This window comes from Grampus griseus, assembly GCF_964374135.1.
Source record: "Grampus griseus genome assembly, chromosome: 12".
Taxonomy (NCBI): domain Eukaryota; kingdom Metazoa; phylum Chordata; class Mammalia; order Artiodactyla; family Delphinidae; genus Grampus; species Grampus griseus.
This window is the reverse complement of record NC_139006.1, coordinates 12,364,214-12,388,405: the sequence shown is the minus strand read 5'-3', so window position 1 is coordinate 12,388,405 and position 24,192 is coordinate 12,364,214. Positions and strand designations below refer to the sequence as shown.

General features: G+C 48.8%; 1 protein-coding gene across 6 annotated transcripts in view; it reads right to left on the bottom strand.

Annotated features, from left to right (window-relative positions):
* SPRING1 (SREBF pathway regulator in golgi 1) overlaps positions 1 to 24,192 on the bottom strand; it is a 258,918-nt gene that overhangs the window by 21,184 nt on the left and 213,542 nt on the right. For 3 of the 6 annotated variants that reach the window (XR_014297569.1, XR_014297570.1, XM_082668356.1), the window contains one exon: positions 21,070 to 22,798. The exons of 1 other annotated variant lie outside the window; for it this stretch is intronic. The gene's annotated coding sequence lies outside the window, so the exon portion shown is untranslated. Of the gene's footprint in view, positions 1 to 14,599; positions 17,902 to 21,069; positions 22,799 to 24,192 lie in introns of those variants that run through there. 2 more of the 6 variants (XM_082668350.1, XM_082668362.1) reach the window with 2 other exon arrangements.

Below are 24,192 nucleotides of genomic sequence, written 5' to 3'. Positions count from 1 at the left end.
AGAGCCTCTAGACCTGCTGCCAGAGGAAGACAGATTTACTGACATGAATGAGGGAAGTGGCTGTGACAGAAAGGATGAAGATATCCCAGAGGAAGTGAGGCCGGCAGGAACTCTGGGATATTTCACAACATTAAAGTACAAAGGATAAAATGTTGGAAACGGAGCCAGTCTTAGAAAGGATGATGACAATTTGCCAAGGCATATAAAAGATGCTCCCTCTGTATTATTAAACAACCAGAAGAAGAAGGCAACTGCTGTTCAAACTATTCTTGATAATTTTTATACAAGGAAATACCACACTTTAGTTCTAAATGTTTGCAATGGTCTAAATTGAAGTATACTAAATACATGTTAGTTTTACATTTCCTTAAACATTTATAACTGACAGTAAGAGGGTATTCAATGTTTTGACAAAAAATGTTAAAGGTCACAGAATAATCTTATCGCATTGATTTTTAAGATCGTTTTGCACAATTTCAGCTGCATGTTCTTACGGTCTGCATGACTGTGTAAAGCAAGGACTATCTGCTTTATTTGTAACATCACCACGATCATCATCATCATCTCCTCCACCAGACAGGTCTGGCAGACACCCAGGATGCCAGGCCAGGCGTCAAGTTCCTTTTGACACCTTTTTCTGACTCTGGACAGGGGGCCTCCTGCAAAATCCCAGGCCAGCTCTGGCCAACCCCATCCTCCCTCGGCAGGGGTTTCAGGATTCTCTACAGCCTCAGGAAGTTCCCAAGGAGGAGAGCTCGGTTTACACACCAATAAAAATAACTCAGGGGTGATAAACAGCTCTGTGTCTCCAGGGCGAGCCACCCTTATGCAACCTGCCTTGATTTCAAAAGCCCCACATGGCACCAGGAGGCAACTTGGACTGCGATGTACACCCTGGCTGACAGTGCAGGGAGGGAACCCTCGTGGCCACAAGGTCTGGGGACAAGTGACTCTGGCTGTGACATGGGGTGGTTCATTCACAACAGAAGGCGCACGGAAATAGCACATCAATTGATTGGCTTCAATACTGATATTTCTTTTTTACTTTCTATTTTCGGTAAGGTATGTAAGTAGTGGATGGTCTTAGTAGAAAACTCAAAACACACATAGGCCAAAAGGAAAAAAATCAAAACCACCTATGGTCCAATCACCAGAGAGCACTGCTCTTGCCTTTACCCTTTCAGAGTTTTCTAGAAGCTATGTGCCAAGCGCGTATGGTGCAGAGCGTCAGACCACAGGCTCCGGAGCCACTTTGTAAGTCTGTTGCACGGATAGAGGGTTTCTGTTTTCCCTCCACTGGGAAAGACGGCAAGAGGAAGCCGCTGATGGTTAAGTCTTTGGGTACATCCTTAATTGTTTCTTCAGGATAAATTCTTGGGAGTGCAACGTCAGTGTCAAAGAGGATGCACATTTTGATGGATTTGTTCATTCCTTCCTCACTCAGGAACTGTTTAAAATGGGCTACGTGGGATTTCTGCTGAAGCAGGAGTTGGCAGCCTAACCAACCATCAGAGAGGAGAGGCCCAGAAGGGCTGAGCCTCCCATCGAGGGCACACAAAAATTGTCACCATTGGAATGTCAGCTCCACGAGGGCAGGGATTGTGTCTGCCCTGCTCACTGCTGTGTCCCTGCTCCCCCAATGACTGAATCAACTCAGAAGAAGAACCAGAATTTTCTGGAACCAAGTGGAGCCCTGAGGTCTTCACATCGTACTGCTAACCACTGTCTTAGAGGTACCACACTGGATTCTTTCACCATGCAGCCTTTGTTAAATTCTATAATGAATAAAATATTAGCCAACGCACTTCAAAGAGAAAAGGAGGGCACGAGAAACCCCCCAGAAGGAGAACGTGGGAACAAAGCAAGTCTGCTGCGAGAGGGGAAAATAAATAAATGCCTCATTTGTATTGTCATTTGACTGACACGTCTTGAATCATTTATGGCGAGCTCCACCTCTTTCTAATAATATGGAAATTGGGAACATGTTGCTTTCAGTCATGATTATGAGTGAGTTTCAGAGAATGTTCTCAGGCGAGGGAGACAGATGTAGGTGGCGGCACAGCCGTTAAGGTATGCGGTGATTTATGGGTTTCAGTGGGCGGCCCCCGTGGGCTTCCTGCACTGTGGTGTCCTCTGACAGTGATCAGAGAGGGAAATGTCACCTGTCCTTGTAAAAACGATCACCCAGTCATCAAATATTTATCAAGCACCCACTACGCACCAGGCGCTGTGCTGAGTGCCAGGACTTTGCAGAACCCATCTTTCGCTTCCCTGGGACAAAATGCTGCACGAACGCCTACTGTGTGCTGGGTCCCATGTTGGACGCTGTGCCAACAGAAAGGCCACAGAAGAGTCTGGAGAGCAAGAGAGATGCACAAAACAGTAGCCACCTCTCCCACCTGAGCGGGGCTTATTCTTTTAAAATCATGTTTCCTGTGCATCAAGTACTTTGATCCTCCCAGAAGTCTTCGTGGCCGCAGGCTTGAGGAGTCTTCTAGACTCAGACTGACCCAGCTTGGGCTCCTGGATCTGCCACTTACTGGGGAAAGTGACTCACCCTTCCCAGGCTCCTTTTCCTCCTCTGTAAAAGGGGTGCTGCCAGATAAAACACAAGCTGCCTTGTTAGTATAAGTATATCCCAACTACTGCATGGGATACGCTTATACTAAAAATACTATCCACTGCTCCTCTGGAACGCCAAACGAACTGGGTGCCAGGTGTTTTTGTTTTTCACTAAATCTGGCAGTCCTAGAAGGGGAGACGGTGATGGTGTCTGACGGATGCCTCTCGAGGACAGTCAACACTCCCAGCTCCTCCCAGAGTCGGGGGGGGGGCGGTGCACATCACCCCTCTAAAGGGATTCTAAGCAAGGCACCAAGAGTATCCCTTGAACAACTTCTCACTCTCCATCCCCGAACCTTCACATCAGGCAGACTCCCAGGTCCAGCAAAGTCACACGTAGACAATCAAGTTTGCAGCTAAGAATCACAGACTGTCAGCTGAAAAGACCCTTAACGATCCCCTAATCCACCTTCTGATTTTGCTGAGGAGGCCTGGAGAGGTTCGGTCATTTGCCTAAGGCTGGGGTCACAAACTCCAATGCCACAAGGGTCAGCCAGGAGCAACCAACACTGTCCAAGATGATGAGGAGTGGTGGGAACTGTGGCAAACTGGAGAGAAGGGCCCCTCTTAACGGGGCAGCAGCAGCGGCCTGTTTCCCACAGCCATGAGGGAAGGGGGCCCAGAGTGGTGAGCGCCTCTAAAATTCTCCTGAGAAGCTGGAAATATGCGGGTGTGTTTCATGTGAAATCTCTCGGTTTTGAAATGTTGGCACCTAACTGGAAATTCTTAAGAACGCTGTACAGGCCAAGGAAAATATATCAGCAGGCCAGATTGGGCCCTGGGGTCACCACGTGCAATCTCTGGCCTGTACCCCACAGGACATCGGAAGCACAGCCAGGATTCCTCGGCCAAGGTAATTTCTATCACTCCAGGAAAAGGCCACGACATGGGAGGAGGGAGGTGGGAGTGGAAGTATGGGGGGAACGGCCAGCAGCTCCTACCCAGAGCCTCCAGCGTGAGTTAGACAGGGAAATCGCAGGCACCAGTGTTATTGTGTCTTAATTGAGACGGAATTCACAGAACATAACATTAACATTCACAAGGTCGTACGGCCATCCTGATCTAGTTCCAAAACACTTTCATCACCCCCAAAAGGAAACTCCGTACCTGTTAAGTGGTCACCCCGTCCCCCCACCCAGCCCCTGTCAACCACTACTCTGCTTTCTATCTCTACGGATTTACCTATTCTGGGCCTTTCGGATAGATGGAATCCTACGGTACGTGGCCTTCTGTGACTGGCTCCTTTCACTTAGCATCATGTCTTCAAAGATCTTCCATGCTGTAGCACCCGTCATTATTTCATTTCTTTTTATGGCTGAATAATATTCCATTGTCTGGATGGACCACATTTTGTTTATCCATCCGTTGATGGATATCTGGGTATTTTCACTTTTCAGCTATGGTGAATAGTCCCAAGGCTCACTTTTTAAGGGGAGGTAACCCCACCTGGGTGTTTAGGGACACAGGGCCCTGATGGACCTGTTATGTACAGCAGCACAGTGCCTACGGCCCAGGAAAATGTCTTCATTTCTTTGAAAATCAGAAGTAAAAAAACCTGACTTCCAGAGTCAAAGAAAATGTTTTAACTTTGAATTTGGCCTAGATTATATTTGTCTTTATACGAAAGAAGCCATAGAATATAATTATGGAGGAAGGGATCCACAAAGGCAAAAGTGACTAAGGCACCAGAGTGGCCCTGCAGGGACACAGAAAAATTAAGGATCTGGAGTTACAGAAACCAGAGGGCGGCTCCTTGTTCTCCGACTCACTGGTCTTGGAGCGTGTGCCCAGGGTCCAGGTTCTTTGTCCTGTTCAACGTGGCATCCTCCACTGCCAGAACAGGGCCTGGCACATAGTAGGTACTCAAGAAATACATTTTGAAAGAATTAATTAACCTAACACGAATCACCAAGCTTCTCTGTGCCTTGACTTCCTCATCCAAGACATGGGAAAAATCATCTCGATCTCTGAGGGTGGATGGGAGGGAGAGAAGGCTGTGCCCGGTGCCAGGAAGGGAGAAGGCCTTCAAGAATCCACTTCCTTCCCTTTGTTTTTTTTCGGCAGGGTGGGGGCAGGGTGAAGTTGATAGCAGACTTACGAGAAGCAAATTTCCATCAAACCCGAGTTGCATTTGCTCTTGTCTTTCTGAGCAAATACATCAGGTATTTCGACAGACTGGCTGAAGATCCCAGGGTCTGGGGAGAGGGGGTGATTAGCAGGCAAAACCACAAAGAAAACGGCAAGGAAAATGATGCCACAGAGAAACAAGTACTAACAGGGAAGGGCCAGGGAGTGAGTGAGTGTGTGTGTGTGTGTGTGTGTGTGAGAATGTCTGTAAGTGTGTTGTGTGTGTCCGTGTGAGAACTATGTTTGTGAGTGCACACACGTGCATGTATATGTGAGGACGTGTGTGTGCACACATGGTGGGTAGGGTAGTGGGAGGGAAGGAGGGGAGGGAGAGAAAAGCAGCCCTGTGATCACAGACATGGGAATTCTGCTTTGACTTAAGTCAAGTCGAGGCTGCACATTCCTAGGGACAGGCAGCGGGTGGGGTCTGAAAGCGGGAAAGGACCATATCTGGGTTTTGTCTTGACAAGAGGAAATTCTTTGCCCGAGGCAACAGTCCCCCCTGGGGTGTGCCCTCCTCAGTGGGTGACTGGGAACTCCAGAGAGGCTGGGATCCTCTTCAAACCCAATTTGCATTAGAAATCAATGTGGTTTTTTTTTTTCTTTTTCTTTTTCTTCAGGCCCTGAGATGCCAAGACCCTCAAGGGAGTAATAATGATGCTTTTCAGACCAGGACTTCAAACTGCTTAGCTCTGATTAGTCTCCTTTTAAACACAGGAAAACTGGGCTGATTTGAAGGAATCCACTGACAGGTCAAAAGGAGGCTCAAGGAAACCTTGGCCCCATGCTGGGTCCCACTTACCTGGGGGCCATGGCACAAGGAGGCCCTGCTGGTTTCTGGACAGAAGTAAATTGAGTCTCTTATTGATGTCTCCAGGGCAAAACTCTGCAGGCCAAGGAGGCAGGCTACTGTTAGATCATTCCGGAAGACCCTTCTGTGGTCAGCTCTGTCCAGTGGCATCCGTGCGTCATCGAGTAAGAGGCAGCTTATTGGTTGGAATAAGGTTTGAATCCTGTGAGAGTGACCTCAGTGTTCTCGTCTGTGAAATGGGGACAGTGTCCTTTGGCACAGGATTCATTGAGGACTAAGTAGATGTGGAAGAGTTTAGCACAGTGTATGGCGCAGACCTAAGAAGTGGTAATCGTTAGTGTCATAATATCATCATCATCATCATCTCCCCATGAAAAGACTACTTCCCTAGCAATGGAGATACTGAGAAACTCAAAGCTCAATGATCTGAGGGGGCTAAGAAAACTCATCCCACACTCCTGGACCCTCCAGGTCACTTTTGCTGCGGGACAAGATCAACTCCATAAAAATAGCGACAAGATGTCCTGGTAAGAGGTCGCCGTCCCCCTGCTTCCTGGGGAAATGTGTGGGCTGAAGAGTGTCTGAGAAACCCCGTATCAAGAATGTTTAACTTCAAGATGGAACTTTAAAAAACTGACTCTCTGAAAGATCTGGACTAAGGCTGTGTGTCCACAGACCCCAACTAGGTGACTGGCGTGAGGGGAGTAGGGGTCTTGGAAAGGGATTGGGGTTGGAGGGAACCCCAGAGCTCTACAGACCTGGGCTCAAATCCTGCCTCTGTTGCATCTCAGCTGTGTGGGCCTGAGCAAACAATGCCATAGTAATACACTCTCTTGGGATGACAAATATCAGACTGCAGGCCCGTAGTAGGAGGTCCAAAATGGCAGCTCTGTTGGTTGGATCAATTCAGTCAATGAATGGACTGGTTTGAGACAATCAAGATGATTATGGTGAGTTGGGGGTTTGTTCGGTCCACACGTTTACAAAGAAACTGTTCTGTGTCAGATCTGGGGAACTCAATGGGAAATGAGACTGGACCACTGTCTAGGAGAGAAGGATGCCACTGAATGGTGGTAACATAGGTAGTCTGCTCGCCATGCCTCTCCTGAGAGACATTTGCTCAAGCAGAGGGTGACACGCTCCTTTCCAGTGCTTCCCTGGCAGACGGGCCCACCGGCAGGGTGGACCCAATCACAGAGTCTTGGAACTGCTGTGGTGGTCCCCAGAGACACAGGGTGACAGCAGAGGGCTTTCCAATCCCAGACAAACAAACAAGAACATAAGAAGAAGAACATTGCCGAGCTGTCACTTGGAGGGCGTCCCTGCCTGTAGGACCTGTTTTTGGAAGGCTGAGGTGCAGCCCGGTTCCTCAGGAGCCTCTCTGAGGTAAAATGACTCGCCCAGCATCACACCAAATTGACACGAGGCCCTCCAGGACACCAGCTACCAGTCAAGAAGCCCCCAGAGGGCTGTTTACTGACAGAAATGGGTCTCCCTCCCCCACAACGCCCCTGCCTTACATCGAACCTGCAGCTGCAGAGGCCCACAGGGTTGGTTAAGGAAGGTTCCTGAGGAAAAGGAAAGGGAAGGGGTAGGGGCTAGTCATTTGGCCTTGGGTCTTCGGGCCCAGTGAGAGTTCTCTTGGGTTTCTCTCTGGTCAGGGGCCGGGAAGCAGCCTGGTCCTACAGCTTCCCAGGTGTGGTCCTGGCAGAGAGGAGATGAGCACAGATGAAGTTAGGACAGAAGAGGACAGGGCGTGTGAGCAGTCTCCCCTGCCTCTCCCAGGCCCCCTGGCATGAAAGCCCATCTTCCCAAAGTAGCTGTTTTAGTCTCCTAGGGCTGCCGTAACAAAGTACCACAAACTGAATGGTTGAAGACACTAGAAATTTGTTCTCACAGTTGTGGAAGCCAGAATTCTATAATCAAGGCATCAGCAGGGCCACGCTCCCACCGAAGTCTCTAGGGGAGGATACTGCCTTGATCTTTCCAGCTTTTGTGGTTGCTTGCCATCCTTAGTGCTCCTTGGAGACACATCGCCCCAGTCTCAACCCCTCCATCTTCCCATCATTGCCTTCCCTGTGGTCTCTGTGTCGAAATCTCCCTCTTCTCACAAGGACACCACCCTACTCCAGCCTGAACTCATCTTAACTAATCACAAACTATTTCCAACTAAGGTCACATTCACAGGTTCAGGGTGGACATGGACTGGGGGGACACTGTTCAACCCTGTTCAATACCTAAGCACTGGAATCATATAGTCCTGGGTTCTGATCCTGCCTTTGCACGTACAGATTGTGGACTTGGTCATACTTCTTAATCTCGCCAGGCCTCTGTTTCAACATCAGAAAAATGGGGGTATAGTGCATGCCCAGCAGGGCTGTTGTAAAGATTTGAACTCATGTATGTAGAACACATAGTACGTCTCACAAAACAGAAGAGGCCTTTATCTTTATTACTGCAGGACTCTGTCTTGGAGGTGCCCACCCCCTGCAGCTGGTGTAGAGCTCTGGCTCCAGGTGTCTCCAGCCTGACCCACAGCAGCGCCCCCAGGCACCTGCTGGGAGCAGCGGAACGCAGGCATGGGGTCATGCGCAGTCTCCTGTCGTCACTCCCAGCATCCCTGTGCACCTGTCCGTCTTCTGGGCAGAGGTCAGGATATGGCATTCTTCACAATAGGCAAGCACGTGTCCAGGGGAAGCCAAAGGGACAAGGTGGTGTGATTCCATCAGGGAAACATCCACAGGATTCCTTCTGTTGTTCCCAAGTTCCAGACTCCAGGCTGAGCCGGCAGGAGTGAATTTGTGTCTTCAGACCGGAAGCTGCCCAGCACATGGTATCTGGCTAGAGCTGCGCTCCAACAGCTGTGTGGGCATTATAAATCTCTCCCCTGGAAATGAGAACCGAGGCTCTCTATGTCTCCTGCTAATGGTAAATCTGTCTGTGCCCACAGCGCAAGACCTGGACTCTGAGAGCAACAAGGTGAGACTGTCTGCCTCCCTCTAGCCTGTTTATTGCACCTGCAATCTACTCCTCTCCAAATGTGGAAGGCTGTCTCCTTCATTGAGAGCATCAAGGGAGTTTTAACTGCAAAGCAGACTGTACTTCAGATCTAATCGAAACGCCTCTGAACTCAGGCTCTCACCTGAAAACTTTCTGCCAGGAGGGACCCCTCTTCTGCAAGACCCTTGGTGATTCGGATGAGTTTAGGCCAGACAGTGTCCCTTGGGTATTGTGGAGGTTTGTGTGGTTTTTGTTGTTTGATTTTTGGTGCAGTCTATCTTTAAATCTTCACTTTCAAAAAAAAAGTGGTCATTAGCCTTATTTTGATTTAGAGGATGGGAAATCAGAAGTTCAGGTCCCTCATTTATCACCTCATAGACATATGACATTGAACAATCCCTTCATCTCTCTTGGATTGCTCATTGTAGAAAGATGATCGTAAAATCTTATTGGCAGGGGACTTCCCTGGTGGCACAGTGGTTAAGACTCCGTGCTCCCAATGCAGGGGGCCCGGGTTCGATCCCTGGTCAGGGAACTAGATACCACATGCAAGCCGTAACTAAGACTTCACATCCCACAACTAAGGAGCCCATGTGCCGCAACTAAGAAGCTGGCAAGTCGCAACTAAGGAGCCCGCCTGCTGCAGCTAAGGAGCCGGCGAGCCACAACTAAGACCCAGCACAACCAAATAAACAAATATATATATTTTAAAAAAACCTTATTGGAGGGATACAAGGTTGAAATGAGATGCTCCATGGCTATCAATCAGAGCTTTAGTTGGAAAGATCCTGTGGTACTGCTGATAAATCAACTCCTTGAAAAATAAAAAGCTCTGATTTGTAGCACTTGCCAATTTCTATGGTGTAAATACTCCCATCGCTGCCAATTTTAAGCTACCAGCATGACATTGCTGAATGAGGAGTTGGGAAGAGGAGTGAACCACTGGGTCTTCTGAGCTGAGATAAGCCCGCTTGAGTACAGCCTTGAAGACAACAGACACAAACTCTGGCTAATTTTATCACAAAAGAAAATGCACTCAGAGGATATGGGGTAGCTTGCAGAATTTCCAGCTGGTAAATGAAACTTGGAGTTTGTGCAGCCAGGAGCTATACCCTAAATCCCTGGAGAAGCAGTCTAATAGTGAAGATGCTGCTACTGTCCCCTCTGGCACAGTTACAGTAACATGCCTGTCATCACCAACAGTTCTGGACACTGGTCAATGCCACTAAAACTGCAGCCACTGATATCTCTGAAAACACCACAGAGCTGCTCCTAATGCCATTCTTGCCAGCATAGAGAAGGCACGGGACAGGTGTGGTCCCTGCTTCCTCTCATCATTAGCTAGCTTCCATTTAACCTAGGAAGGTGCATCTGATTGGTAGATTTGAGTCACATGTCTGTGCCTCACTGCAAGGGAAGCTGGGAAAGTGAACGTATTAGTTTTCTGTGGCTGCTGTAACAAATAACCACCAACGAGGTGGTTTGAAACCACAGAAGTTTATTCTCTCACAGTTCTGCAGGCCTCAAGTCCAAATTCCAGGCGTTGGCAGGGCTGCCCTTCCTCTGGAGGTTCTAGGGAAGAATCCTTCCCTGCCTCTTCTGCCTCTGGTGGCTGTCACTATTCCTTGTGGCTATGTCACTCCATTCTATGCTTCTGTCTTCACATGGCCTTCTCCTCTTCTCTCTCTGTGTCTCTCCTCTGTGTGTCTCTTATAAGGATATCTGCCATTGGATTTAGGGCCCACTTGGATAATCCAGGAAGATCTCATCTCCAGACCCTTAACTTAATTGCTTCTGCAGAGACCCTTTTACCAAATAAGGTCACATTCACAGGTTCTGGGGTTTAGGATGTGGACGTATCTTTTGGGGCCACTATTCAACCCACTGCAGTGAGTATCTGTGTTTTCAGGTTCTAAGGTAGGCAGTGAGCCCCATCTCATTAGATGGGAGATTCCTTAATTATAAGAAGGGGGTTCAGAGGCTGGGAAGTCAGAAAAACATCCAATGTCTTCTAGAACTGAGGTTACAATATTTTTTTAAAGACTCCTTTTTAAAAACTATTTATTTATTTATTTATTTAGGCTGCACTGGGTCTTGGCTGTGGCACTCGGGATATTCGTGTGGCATGCGGGATCCTTTGTTGTACCATGCAGGATCCTTTGTTGCGACGTGTGGGACCTTTAGTTGCAGCATGCATGTGGGATCTAGTTCCCCCACCAGGGATCTAACCTGGGCCCCCCGCATTGGGAGCTCAGAGCCTTACCCATTGGACCACCATAGAAGTCCCAGTCACAATATTTTTTCAGTAAAGAGTCAGAGGGTAAATATTTTCAGCCTTGAGGGTCATACAGTTAACTATTCAACTCTGCCCTTGTAGCATGGAAACAGCCATAGACATTCTGTAAACAAATGGGGGGTGCCTGCGTTCCGATGAAACTTTATTTACAAAAACAGGTGTCTGTCTAGATTTGGCCCAAGGGCTATAGATCAATGACCCTTGTTCTAGAACATGGAGAGGTGCTTAGTAAGTGTTGATTGAGTCTTCAATCCTCAGTGTGTTTGAAATGTATTGAACACAGAGGATGGACTCAGGACAGAAATTAATAAACAACTAAGACTCATCACTAATGCTCTGTGACCCACACCCTTGGATATGCAAGGGTGAAGAACTGTGGTATCTAACCGCAAAAAAAAAAAATCCAGTTTGTGAGATTTACCTGTTTTAGAGCCTAGTGCTAAATGTGGCCCACATTTTGAGCCTGGTTTCATATCTAGTGACAGCACCCCTGACCCAGCCGGAGATCTGGGTGCCCGTGATCACAAGGAGGACGAGGGAAGAGTGTGGAGGGATTTACACAAATGAACCTCATTGGAGGAGCCCCGGGGGCAGGAGCCCAGCACGTCCTGCTGGCAACGGAGAGGAGCCAGCAATGCCTCACGAGTGGCGAATCACATGAAATCCAGATTTCTACCTCCTGGATGGTAAACCAGCACAGGAAACAGTGTCTGCAGGGTAAAAGGGCAATGCTGGTGCTTATAGTAAAACAAAACAACAACAACAAAAAACATTGGTTTGGAAGGCAGACAGATCCGGGTCCAAGTCTCAGCTCTGCAGTGACCCAGTACAGCACCTGGGAAGGTCACTTTACCTCTCCAAGCCTCAATTTCCTCATCTGTAAAATGGGCAGAGTTAGATCCATCCCACCCAATGGTTACAAAGATTAAAGGAGACAATTTTCATAAAAATTGTAGCACCCAGTGAATGCTCAGTAACTAACACTCGGTTAGTTCCTGACAAGGCTGTGAGATTAAAAGTGAATTTTTGAAGTCTGCACACCAGAACATACATGGCGAAGTAAGCATGCTCCTTCAGAGGAGGCCCCTGGGAAGCCCGACCCCTGGCCAGACAGGCTGCCCGGACGCAGCGGCCCTGGCACAGTATTTCGGGAGCTGGCTGCTCACTAGTCTTCAGCACCTCGGCAGTTTGTCCTGACGTTTCCTCAGAGACAGGCGGGTCCTTGCTCTTGGAGAGTGGACTTGCTTTCTGGATGGGGCCCAAAGTTAAATGGAGCCCGGTCTGATGAACAAGGTAGGAGATGAAGCTGGCTGGGATCGCTCTGGGTGAGAAAAGATCCGTGATTGCAAAATAACGAGCAGGGATGACTTGCATGGCTTGGAGCCTGGCTCTGAAGGAAATCCCTAGAGAGGAGTTCCAAAAGGGCTTTAAGCATTGAGAGCTTTCCTGGAATAAGAGAGTAAGTCCCTGGAGAGATGACTGTGGCAGGGGAAACACTTGTTTGGAAAGGCAAGTACTGGGATGTTTGTGGTCTCCGTACATTAGAGTTGTATCTTGTAAGATTCATTCATTCATCTATTCAACATTTGTTAAGCAGTAGGCCCTGTACTAGGCACTGGGTGTGGTGCCTATCACGACTTCATCCTTACCCTCAGATTTAGAGCCACAAACAGACATTATTACAACTCATATAAAGGAGCATCTAGACAATACCACTGTGATCTTTGCAAATGGTGCCTCTAGAGTTGTACAGTGCACAACCTGTACAAAGGTACATGGAAGCCTTGCTTGAATGGGAGAAAAAATAAGGGTGTGAGTTATATGTGTAGGGTCAGGGAGACACTTGATCTGGATCATTAAGGAGGTAAAGGAGTTTTCAAGGCAAAAGGGGTGGGGAAAGGGAAAACCAGACTCAGGAACAGTGTGTACCAAAGCACCACGAGGAGTACAAGGTGGGTTCTGAGAATGCTGAGACATCTGGTGGATTTGGGGAGGAGGCAGGCTGGGGCTGAGGGGACTGACTTCCTGCACATGAGTCAAGATCCCCCAGGAGCTTCTGGGGGAGTCAGAGAGGCCCATGAATGTCAGACATTCCATTCCTCTGAGTTGGCCTCATGGCCTCTGCCTGAGGGAAAGATGCAAGAAAGCACACTGGCCTTGGTGTGGCACAGATCAGGTCTGGATCCCAGCTTTGCAGCCTGTAGGCTGTGTGTTCTCCAACCAGTCACTTAACCTCTCTGAGCAGGAGTTTCCTAATCTGCAAAGTGGAGGTCATAATGCTGGGAGTTGGGGGATTCGGCAAGATTCGAAGTCTGAGATGAAATAGGTGTCGTAAAAGTTATTTTCTTTCCTCTCCAAGTTCTGGTCTCTGTCAACTTTTGTTTAGGGGACAGAAACCAATACTTAGGGTGCTGACAGCACCAGCCCTCTGTAGGTTGAGCAGGCAGATTATTCTCTTTAGGAAAGTCTCCCTCGATAGTTGGCCCATTAGCATTAGTGAGCACTTTCTCTGTGTTTAGCACTGCCCTTGCTCCTCAGTGGTTGTTTAAAATGCAAATCTGCCCCTTTGAGTCCCCAGTGCTTGGGGGTAAAAGACGTTTACCAGCGTGTTCCATCTACCCCTGAGTGGAAGGGTGGGGCACAGAGAAACGCGGGTTCCACATCTCACCAGAAAGGGAGGAGGTGGGGATTGCTTCCCCTCCTGCCCCCAGAGATAGCAAGGAAGCTCCTGGGATTGCAGTTTGAAGGAAGAAGGAAAAGATCCCCAAGGGCATATGTAACCCACCCCACAGCTCCCTGCACCGTATTGTGCCGGGTGCATTGTGTGGAGTCCTGCAGACATCCCGCATTCCCTGGGACGGCTCTGTGCACTGGGCTGGGACTGTAAACACCAGTGAGCCCTCAGGGAGTCACAGTCTGGCTGGGAAACCAAAGTAAACAGATAAGCAAGGCACAGGCCAAGGTGATGTTGTAATGGTAAGCCGTAAGCGTGACGGCTACCTGGTACTGAGCATTTACTGAGTCTGGCCCTGTGTGAAGAACCATGTTACCTATTATCTCCACCTTCAGGTGGCTATTAGGAACCACATTTTGTAGATGAGGAAACTGAGGCTCAGAGGGGTGAAAAATGCCTTGCCCAAGGTCAGAAAGCTAGCAGGTGGCAGAGACTACAAAACCCAAGTTCTCCACTGCTATGTTATTTGGCCGGAACAGGAAAATCGGCCCACATGTCTGAGTTCAAGTGAGGGATTTTCCTCTGTTACCTTTCATTGCCTTTCACTGTAGCATCTTGGAAACAAAACCTGCCAAGCCTCTATTGTCTCATTCATGATGAGGGAGGCACCAGAAACCCTCAGAGGTCCCCTCTTAACCACAGGATTCTTCCCAAGACACCCACCCTACTGCAATGTCTTCCCTTCTGTGTGAGTGAGTGTCTAACATGGGAGAGAGAGAATATGAAATAAGAAATACTGCAACATAAAAATATGTATGAAATAAAGCCTCCCTTTAGGTGCAAAATGTGGAATCATGCAAATCTTCCCAGTTTAAAAAAAAAGGCATCAGTAATTGCATCATTTCAAAGCCGAATGGCTTGAGTGAAATTTAACCGGTGGCGCATAGCGGCCATGTGTTAGAGACATTTTAATGGATATAAACAGACAGGCTCGCCACCCCTTTCAGGGCTATGCTTGAATTCGTTGAGGTTTTAATTATGTAAAGATTTTCAAGAATACATTCCTTTTAAAACTGTGACCTCCCTCATGACTGTTGGTGCATGTATATAAAAATATGTAACCCATATAAATTATGGCTTCCCATATGGCTCCTTCTATGACTTAGCTGCATGCAAAGAACTGCCGTCTAGCTATCAAATAGTAATCAAATCCTTACTGTATGGAGTCCAAACCCCACAGCAGCACCAAATGCAAGTTGTCCCCTCCTTTCCCCCGTTCTCTCATCCCCCATTCCAAACTCCAAGACTCCATTTGCTCTCTCATTTTCCCAGCTCTTAGTTATGTAGATGAAAGAAGTTTCTCTACAGAGTCTTCTCCCCCTTCCTCACTTGTCCCATCCCGTGTCTGTACTGAATGGAGATTCTACTGAGTCTACAGGGTTAAGGACTTAGACCTGGGCTGGCAAACACTCTGACGGAAGAAAGGGAAGGAGGTAGAAACACCAGCATTGGAGGTTGTAGACTCCAGTCCGTGATCACCCCTTAGTCTTATCTCTTTGCACTCTCCCCTGGGCCCCGCTATACCTTGCTGACAGCCATTCCTGGGTAGGGGTAATTCCCCAACACGCCCACCGCCCACCCTAGGCTGCCCCCTCTGCCTGGCCTGCCCATCTGCTCCTTCTTCACGAGTCAGCTCTTGCATGGTCTCTTCTATGTCCCTTCCCCAGTGCCCCCAGCCACACTTAGCCCCTCCTTTCTCTGGAGTCCACCCTTCACACACCCACATTCTTGACAACCACCTGCAAAGGTTCGTTTATAGTTCAGTTTTATCTCTAGGTGGTGAGCTCCCAGAGATCGAGGACGAACTCAGTTTCATGCCTCGATCCTCAGCACTGAGTCCTGCATACGTAGTAGGTGCTCCATATCTATCGCTACATAACAGATGCCCAGGAAAGGCTTCTGGAATCGCACAGAATTGAAAAGGAGAGTGAAAACGAAACATTCCAAGCTTGGGGACGGATATTCCCCTGGGAAAGGCATAGCCAAGGCGACTGCCCAGTTCCTCATTTGTAGCTCTCTTGTACATTCTGGGTGAGTAAGCAGGCACCCTTGGTGTGCTCTATCTCCAAAGATGGCTGAGCAAACAAATCCCATCTCACATGCTCTTTTGCAGTCAGCGTTGCCCCTGCTCCCATCCAAAGGCAGGGTTATCTCCTCTCTGATTGAATCAGGGCTGGCCTCAGAATAGAACACAGCAGAAGTTAGGCTGGTCAGCTTCCAGCCCTCAGCCCTCAGAGGCCTTGCAGCTTCTATTTTCACCATGTCAAGAAGCCCAAGCTATCCTGCTGGAAAGGCCACACGGAGGAAAACCAAGCACCCCAGCTGACAGCCAACACCAACTACCAAACAGATGAGGGAGGACATCTTGGATCTTTTAGCCCCAGCCAAGATCCCAGCAGAGTGCAGCCACATAAGATGAAGAACTGGGCCCCATCTGAATTCCTGATCCACAGAATCATAAGCAATAAAATAGCTGCTATTTTAAGCCACTGTGTCATGGGATGGTTTCTTATGCAGCAATAGATAACTGATACGTTAAGTTTTTTCTGAGTAAGCAAACAAATTGGTGGTGGGGGGTTTTGTGGCTTCTGAGCTGGGAGTTAGAGAGGGTATGACTAGAATTCAAGCTTTTCTATTTGTTTTTAGCTTTAAAATATAGAGGCACCCCTTAACCCAGTGATCACAGTTAACCCCATCACCAGAATGGGGCAAATTGTTAAGGAGGCATTGAGAAGAATGCAGGACATTTCTGTGATCGTCCAGTTTAAAGTGTATAACCTGAAAGTAATCATGAAGAAATATCTGACAAACCAAAACTGAGGGGCATTCTACAACTAACTGACCACTTCTCTTAAAAATCGTCAGTGTTTTCAAAGACAGAAAAACTAAGGAACTCTTCTAGATTGAAAGAGGCTGAGAGATATGACAACCGAATGCCATATGGGGTTCAGAGTTTCCTTTTGTTATAAAGGACATTCTAGGGACAAATGGCAAGATCTGAATACAGTTTGTAGATTAGATTATAATGCTGTCTCAGTGTTAATTACCTGATTTTGGTAATTACATTGTAAGATATCATATTGTAAGAGAATGTCATTTGTTTTTAGGAAATACACGCTGAAGTATTTAAATAGAATTTTTTTTTTTTTTTTTTTTATATTTAATCATTCCTTGACTTTCCCTCCTATGGCATAACTCTTGGGCCCAGCCGCTCCGCCGCATGTGGGATCCTCCCGGACCGGGGCACGAACCCGTGTCCGCTGCATCGGCAGGCAGACTCTCAAGCACTGCGCCACCAGGGAAGCCCCACGCTGAAGTATTTAGAGGTAAAAGAGGTGTTCTGTCTGCAGCTTACTGTGAAACGGTTCTGGAAAAAAATACATCTTTCTCGCCTATATATCTATCTAGAGAGAACCAGGAAAGAATAAAGCAAATGTGATGAAGCGTTTACATTTGGAGAACCCAGGGGAAGCGTATACGGGAACTCTTTGTACTGCTCTTGCAACTCGTCTGTAAGCCCAAAATTACATTCAAATAAAAAGTAATAAAGAAAAAGAAAGAAGCAAATTGTGGTGGGCGCATGGTTGCCCCCAAAGAGGAAAAAGTGATCCCCTCTGGGGGCAGAACTGTGCCTGGAAATGCCTGACTCCGAGCTGACTTCTGCTCCTTTCCCATCTCCCTCTCACGGCACGCAGGGGACAGGGAGCCAACGGCCAGCCTGGGCTACCGCTAAACTTGCCCCCCCACCCTCACTCAGGCCCAGGGTTCTCTGAAGGCAGGGCTGGGTTTTGGACTGTTCACAGCGAGAATCCACAGGCTCTGAGGGGACTGCTAGGGAACGCTTTCCCTGGGAGCTCCAGGGAGCCCACGGCCATGGAGTCACAGCTCCGCCTTCCTTGCCCATCTGGATTTGGAAGATTCCAGTCAGAGCCACAAAGTAGAGGATAATGGAGATGAGGGGCTAGAGCAGCCGCTCTCTGTCAGGAAGCGTTATTGAGAGCACCACCTGGGGTGGTCTCGCTGTTTTACCTGCCAGGGCCAGGCAGGGGTGAGAGGAGAGGATCTTTATGGCCCAGAAGAAGGGCAGCGTGGGTGGCACTGGGATTCGGGCCAACCGAGGCTCCCAGGCTGAGCAATGCCAACCGGGCATGTTTCTGGGCAGAGCTTCCTTCCGGAGGGGAGCTGGCTGAGCAGGAAAGAGCCAGGAGTTTGGAATCCGAGAGAGCCGGGAGGGCAGCCTCTGACTCACCCCTTCCTGGTTGGGTGGCACTGGCGGGGAGACATCTCATAGCGCTGGGTGAAGGCCCCCATCTGCAAGGGAAATGATCAGACACACATTGAGATGTGAATGAAGTGTTAAGACAGTGCCTGGCACAAAGGAGCATCAGAGCTTCAATTCCACCCATGCTTACAGAGCACAGACTCAGAGCCAGGCACAGTGGGGTGCTTGAGGGGCCTGCCCTCTGACCCCGAGAATGGACGCAAGGCCCTCCACTCTTGCCCCTTCACACTGATCTTCCCCCTCTTCCATGCCAGCACCACCACCAAAGCCCAGGTGCTAGAGCATTTCTGGGTTCAAATATGAGCCTCTCCTCTGAGTGACTGAGGTTAAGTTATCTAACCTGTATGTGCCTTGGTTTCCCCACTTGGAACTGGGCACAGAAATAGCATCCACCTTTTAGATTCTTCTGGCTATCAGCTGAATCCATCCTTGCAAACTAAATAATAGCAGTGAATGCTCGTATAGCAGTTACTACGCGCCAGACACAGACCCACACTTTTTATTAGTATCACCTCCATTTCAGAGATGAGGAAGGTGAGGCACTGAGATCCTGCATAATTTGTCCACGATCACAGAGAGAAGAGGCAGAGCTGGGATCTGTGTTCCTAAGCCCTGCTGTCTCCTGCCATGGGCATACAGTAAGTGCTCAATTCATGCCTGCTGTTACTAATGCTCTGAGACGGGGCCAGCTTCACCGATGCATCACCTGCACAGTTCCACAGGGCCTGGCACTTAGAAGGGTGACGCTTGTTAATGCTCTGTCGCTGTCTTGAAATTCTCAATAACTTTAACAAGGGGCCCCACATCTTCATTTTGCACTGGACCCCGAAAACTCCGTAGCTGGTCTTGCTCAGAATCTTACAGGAGGTGACCACCTCCTCCTCTTTCTTCCTCCCCGACCTAGACTGTGAGGTACCTTATCTCTCCATCCACCCTACTCCATGTCTGGCAGGTAGCAGGTGCTCCCCTTCTGGCCGAGAGGGATAGAGGTGGCCAGAGTCACAGCTGTTGTCCCCACCCCTACCTCCTCTCAACACCCCAAAAAGAGCTTCCAGCCCAGGGAACCTCAGGAACTGTCAGGGAAGAAACTTTTCTTGAAGCGTGCAGGGACTCTGGCCGGCGGCCACCAGAACCAGGTCTTTCCTGAATGGCAGGGGGAGGGAGGTGCAGCCAGAAAACACTGTAGCTCACTGCAGCTGGGGAATCCCAGCCGGCCCGAAAGACCCTAATAAACAGTTAATTATGATGCTGGCTCTGTAAACAGTGGCAGTGAGACCCAGCATAATGTGTAATTATGCCGGTTGGAGCTGGAGCTGGGCAGCGTTTTCTCCAGCAATGCTGGAGGGAATGCAGATCTCAGGGCAGGCTTGTGGTCAGGGCACAAAGGTAAACAAGACCTTCCCTAAAGGCAGACAGGACTCAGTCCAAATGTTCAAGTACGGCAATGACGGTGGTTAAAAGAATTATTTTCCTTTTTATAAAGGGAGCAGGTAGTGGGGAGGGGGAGGGGAGGAACAGACATTTGTGCAGCACCTACTATGCGTGAGACTTGGCTTGGGGCCAGGCAGGAGGGGGCTTGGACATTTCTGGAACTGGATGTCATGCCCCTCCCCTCCCTGCCTGCCTGCCCTCCCCTCCTCCACACACATTTCTAATAACTGATATTTTAAAAATTGAGGTGAAATTCACATAACATAAAATTAACCCTGTTAAAAGTGTACAATTTGGTGGCCTTTAGTACATGCACAACTTCTTTTTCATTAAATTGAAACTAACACAGTTTAGTTAGTTTCAGATGTACAGCAAAGTGATTCAGTTATACATATATACAGTTCTTCCTATTCTTTTCCATTATAGGTTATTACAAGACATTGAAAATAGTTCCTTGTGCTATACAGTAAGTCCTCATTGTTTATTTTATATAGTGTAGTACCTTCACAATCTTCTGCAACCATTATCTCTATCAAGTTCCAAAACATTTTCATCACCCCAAAAGGAAACCCTGTACCTGTTACTCACTTACCCCCTGGGTGCCACTAATTTCCTTTCTGTCCCTATGGATTTGCCTACTCTGGACATTTTATATAAACGGAACCATATCACACGTGACCTTTGGGGACTGGCTTCTTTCACGTTGCCTCATGCTTTCCAGGTTCACCCACGTGGGAGCACGCACCAACACTTTATTACTTTTTATGGTTGAATAATACTCCATTGTCTGGATAGGCCACGTTTGGTTTATCCATTGGTAGATATGGGGTTGTTTCTACTTTTTGGCTTTTATAAATAATGCTATGAACATTTGTGGACACGTTTTTGTATGGTCATGTTTTCAGTTCCCTTGGGTGTGTGTATATATATACGTATATCTCATGACCTAGGAGTGGGACTGCTGGGTCATAGGGTCCCCCTATATTGAGCTTTGTGTTGCTTTCTATGACACCTGTACCATTTTTCATTCCCATAAGTAATGCACAAATGTTCCAATACCTCCCCACCATTGCCAACACTTTTCTTTCTTTCATTTTTAAAATAATCACTGATTTCTCACGGGGGCTGAGGTAAGCTCCCGTCTGCCACTGGGGCTGAAACACAGAGCCATGTCTTCTGGAATTACAGGAAAGCCCTATAAAGGCCAGAGTGCAGGATGAACAATTTGGGTCCCCCCGAAATAATTCATCACACAGAAAGAGACAGATAAAAACAGCAGCTCCAAACTACACCAGGGGCCTGGTGAGGATTTCAACACGGCAAGCTGCCCCCAGGTGCCGTGTGGGTACCATGGGGGGAAACGGCTGTGTGTGGACTTGAGAGATAGCCTAGACCCTTGGAGCCCCGCCAGCTTTGCCACGGACACCTCTGCCTGACTGTCACTGAGGGAGGCGATGTTTTGCCAGCTCTGCCGGAGCACTGATGGCCTGAGGGACCTGGCACAGGGCGACGCTGACAAAACGAGGGGCCACTCGGGTACTGGCAGGTGGTGGGAACAGGGCCAGCTTGTGTGAATAGTCACATGACTTCTCCCACCCGCGAAGGAACCAAGAACAGCCATGCCTTGCTTCACTGTGCGTCGCAGGTACTGCATTTTTTAACAAATGGAAGGTTTGTGGCAACCCTGTGTCAAGCAAGTCTATCGGCGCCATTTTTCCAACAGCATTTACTCACTTCCTGTCTCTGTCACATTTTGGTAATTCTTGTCATATTTCAAACTTTGTTATTATTATATATCTATTATGGTGATCTATGATGTGATCTTTGATGTGACTAAAGGGAAAAGATTACAACCCACTGAAGGCTCAGATGATGGTTAGCATTTTTTAACAGTAAAGTATGTTTTAGTTCAGGTATGCACACTGCACACTGAATAGACTACAGTGTAAATGTAACTTTTATACGCACTGGGGAACCAAAAGATTTATGTGCCTCCCTTTATTTCAATATTCACCTTATTGTGGTGCTCTGGAACGAAACCCACAATATCTCAGAGGTCTGTACTACTGCATCATGCTTGCAAGGGAAGAGAACCAGAAACCTTTGGCAAACAGCACTAGTGACTCCCATGTGTAACTGACTGCAAATAATGTGTTGTTTATAACGTATTGATATGTAAGTAATAATTACAGTGGTGTTTACGAGTGCTTTCTATGTACCGTGGACTGAGCTAAATGCATCATTTCATGAATTCTCACGGCAATCCTGGGGTGTAGGCATTATGATCTCTAATGATTCTTGTCTGTTATTTAGGATGCTTTAGGCTGCAAGTTACAGACAACACAACTTAGGCTCAAATGGCCTTAAACACTAAAAGTCATCATTTCCCATAATAAGAAATCCGAGGAAGGGCACACTCTGGGCGTGATGCTGGTGGCTGCATGATATCCTCAAGGTCACCATTTCTTCCCATCTCAGACTTGACATCCTCAGGGTTGACTTCGTCTCAGGCTGCAGGATTTGCAATGTCACCATGATTGTCCAGCATCACCTTCTTATGAGGGAGGAGGAGTTTTCCCAGAAGCCCCAGCAGACGTTCCCACGTGTCTCCTTGGCTGTCATTGGATCACATAACCACTGGGGAACCAATCACAGCAAGAGAAATGGGAGCCCCATGCCTGACATCCTCACTTGGGTAGAACACACTTTGGGGAGGTGGGAGGGGTGGGGTTAAGCACGGTGAACAGATCCAGGGTTTGAACCCGGAGCTGCCTTCCTCTTGACCTCCTGGATATTCAGGAAAGCAGCCCTGGCAAGGGTGGTCCTGAAACCTCCAGCCCAGTCACTCTCCACTCCTGATTTCCTTTTTAGCCATGGTTTCCAACACCTGGGCAACATCCTCCTTCAGTCCCCCCTGCCCCCCACGCGCCAGTGTCCAGCCAAGCAGTGACCCCGCACGTCCATTCCAATCAGCCAGCCCAGCTCAGAGCCAGCCAGAGAACTTTCCGTCCTGCTCCTGATCATGTGTCCACCCGCATCAGCCTTTCCTGACTGCCCGCAGGGCTGAGGCCTCTCAGAACTGCTCCTGTGCAGTCAGACATATCTGGCTGATCAGCAGTTCTGGGCGGAGGCCAGCAGGGGCAAGGGCCTTTTGGATCCTGTCTGTCCACATGCATCAGCTGTTCCCAGCCAGTGGCTCCAGCACTGTCGGGCAACACGGCTGGGCCTGGCCCCATCAGTGGAGGGGGCCATGAGATTAGCACCCTGCCTCTCTCGTTTGGGAGGTTGAAGCCTGAGATTGGGCGAAGGCGATGGACAATGGCGGTAAGGGTTTGGGAGGAGTAAGAGGAAGGAAGTCAGAGGAAGAAAAAAAAGAAGAGAGAGAGAAACACCAGGGGATTCTGAGACAGCAGAGACCTCATCTTGGTCCGGTTTGCATCCACAACACCTAGCAGGGCGCCTGGTACAAAGCAGGGAAGAGTTGGTTCAACCGGCCTGCGAAACAGAAGAGAGAGACAAGATGCTGAGCGAGGAGGGGAGGGACGTGGAGAGAGACACAGAGAACAACAGAGCAGGGCAGGAAGGGGTGAGTACAACCCGTCTTGTTTGTCTTTCCATCCTGTCACTCTCACAGCCCCCGGTTTACTGTAGCTGCTCCACAAATGTTTATCTTGCTGAACCAAGCGAAGAGGAGGAGAGGGGACCCAGAGTCGGAGAGGAAAGGAGACAGAAGGAAGAAAAGCCTGGGCTAGGGGGCTCCGGGGGGAGAGACATTGAGAGAGAGAGGGAAAGGGGAGGGGAGGTTAGTAATCAGGAAAGAGAACAGGCAGGACCAACCCAGCAAAGGAATTGGAAGCAAAGAGGTGAGGCAGGCAATGGGAGCTGGGGCAGGCTCAGCCCTTTGATGAAAATGCACATTAGCAAACGTGCTGGGATCGACAAGTGCCAACAGGTCCATCGCAGAGTTAAAAAGTGCTACATCTGTCAGGGTTTCAATCTTTAAGTCAGCACTTTCCTTCTCCTTCTCCCAGAATGCTGGGATTCTGCAACTGTGGTCTTTTCCGCGCGTCTCCTGCAAGCATGTGGGGCTTGTCGTGGAGCCCTCAGACTTCCAGGGAGGCTGGGAGGGTGGGGTGAGCATGTCAGGAGGCTCCATGGGTCTGCGGGGAGGGGGTGTGCGGCTGCCCCGACGGCAGCTGTTGCAGGGGTGTCCTGCGGAGGGAGGGCACGGGAATGCAGGTAAGGTTTTCAGCAGACACTGGGAGGACCCAAGGCAATGAAGCTCTGTATGTACTGGGTTGAATAGGGTCCCCCCCAAATTCATGTCCATTGGTAACCTCAGAGTGTGACCTTAGTTGGAAATATGGTCAAAGACCTGGAAATGAAATCACCCTGGGTTTATGCTGGGCCCTAAATCTGATGACTGGTGTCTTATAAGAAGAGGAGAGGATGCAGAGACAAAAAGAGAGGAAGGTGATGGGAAGACAGAGGGAGAGATTGGAGTGATGCAAACACAAGTCAAGAAATGCCAAGGATTGCCTGGAGCCACCAGGAGCTGAGAGAGAGGCAGGGAACCGACTCTCCCCGAAAGCCTCCAAAAGGAACCAAAGCCTGCTGACACCCTGATTTTGGACTTCTGGCCTCCAGAACCGTGAGAGAATCCTTTCTGTTGTTTTACACCACTGAGTTCCTGGTAACTTGTTACAGCAGCCCCAGGAGACTAATACAACCTCCTGTCCTTGGGGGACCCATTTTGCCTGCTCTTGGGTCTGACGGGATGACGGCACAACTGTTACAGATAAGGAAGGGTTCCCGGCCCTCAAACCTGGTCCTGTCCAGTCTCCAGAGCTGGAGAGTGACTTGTTTTCTCACCACCTGGGAATCATGTT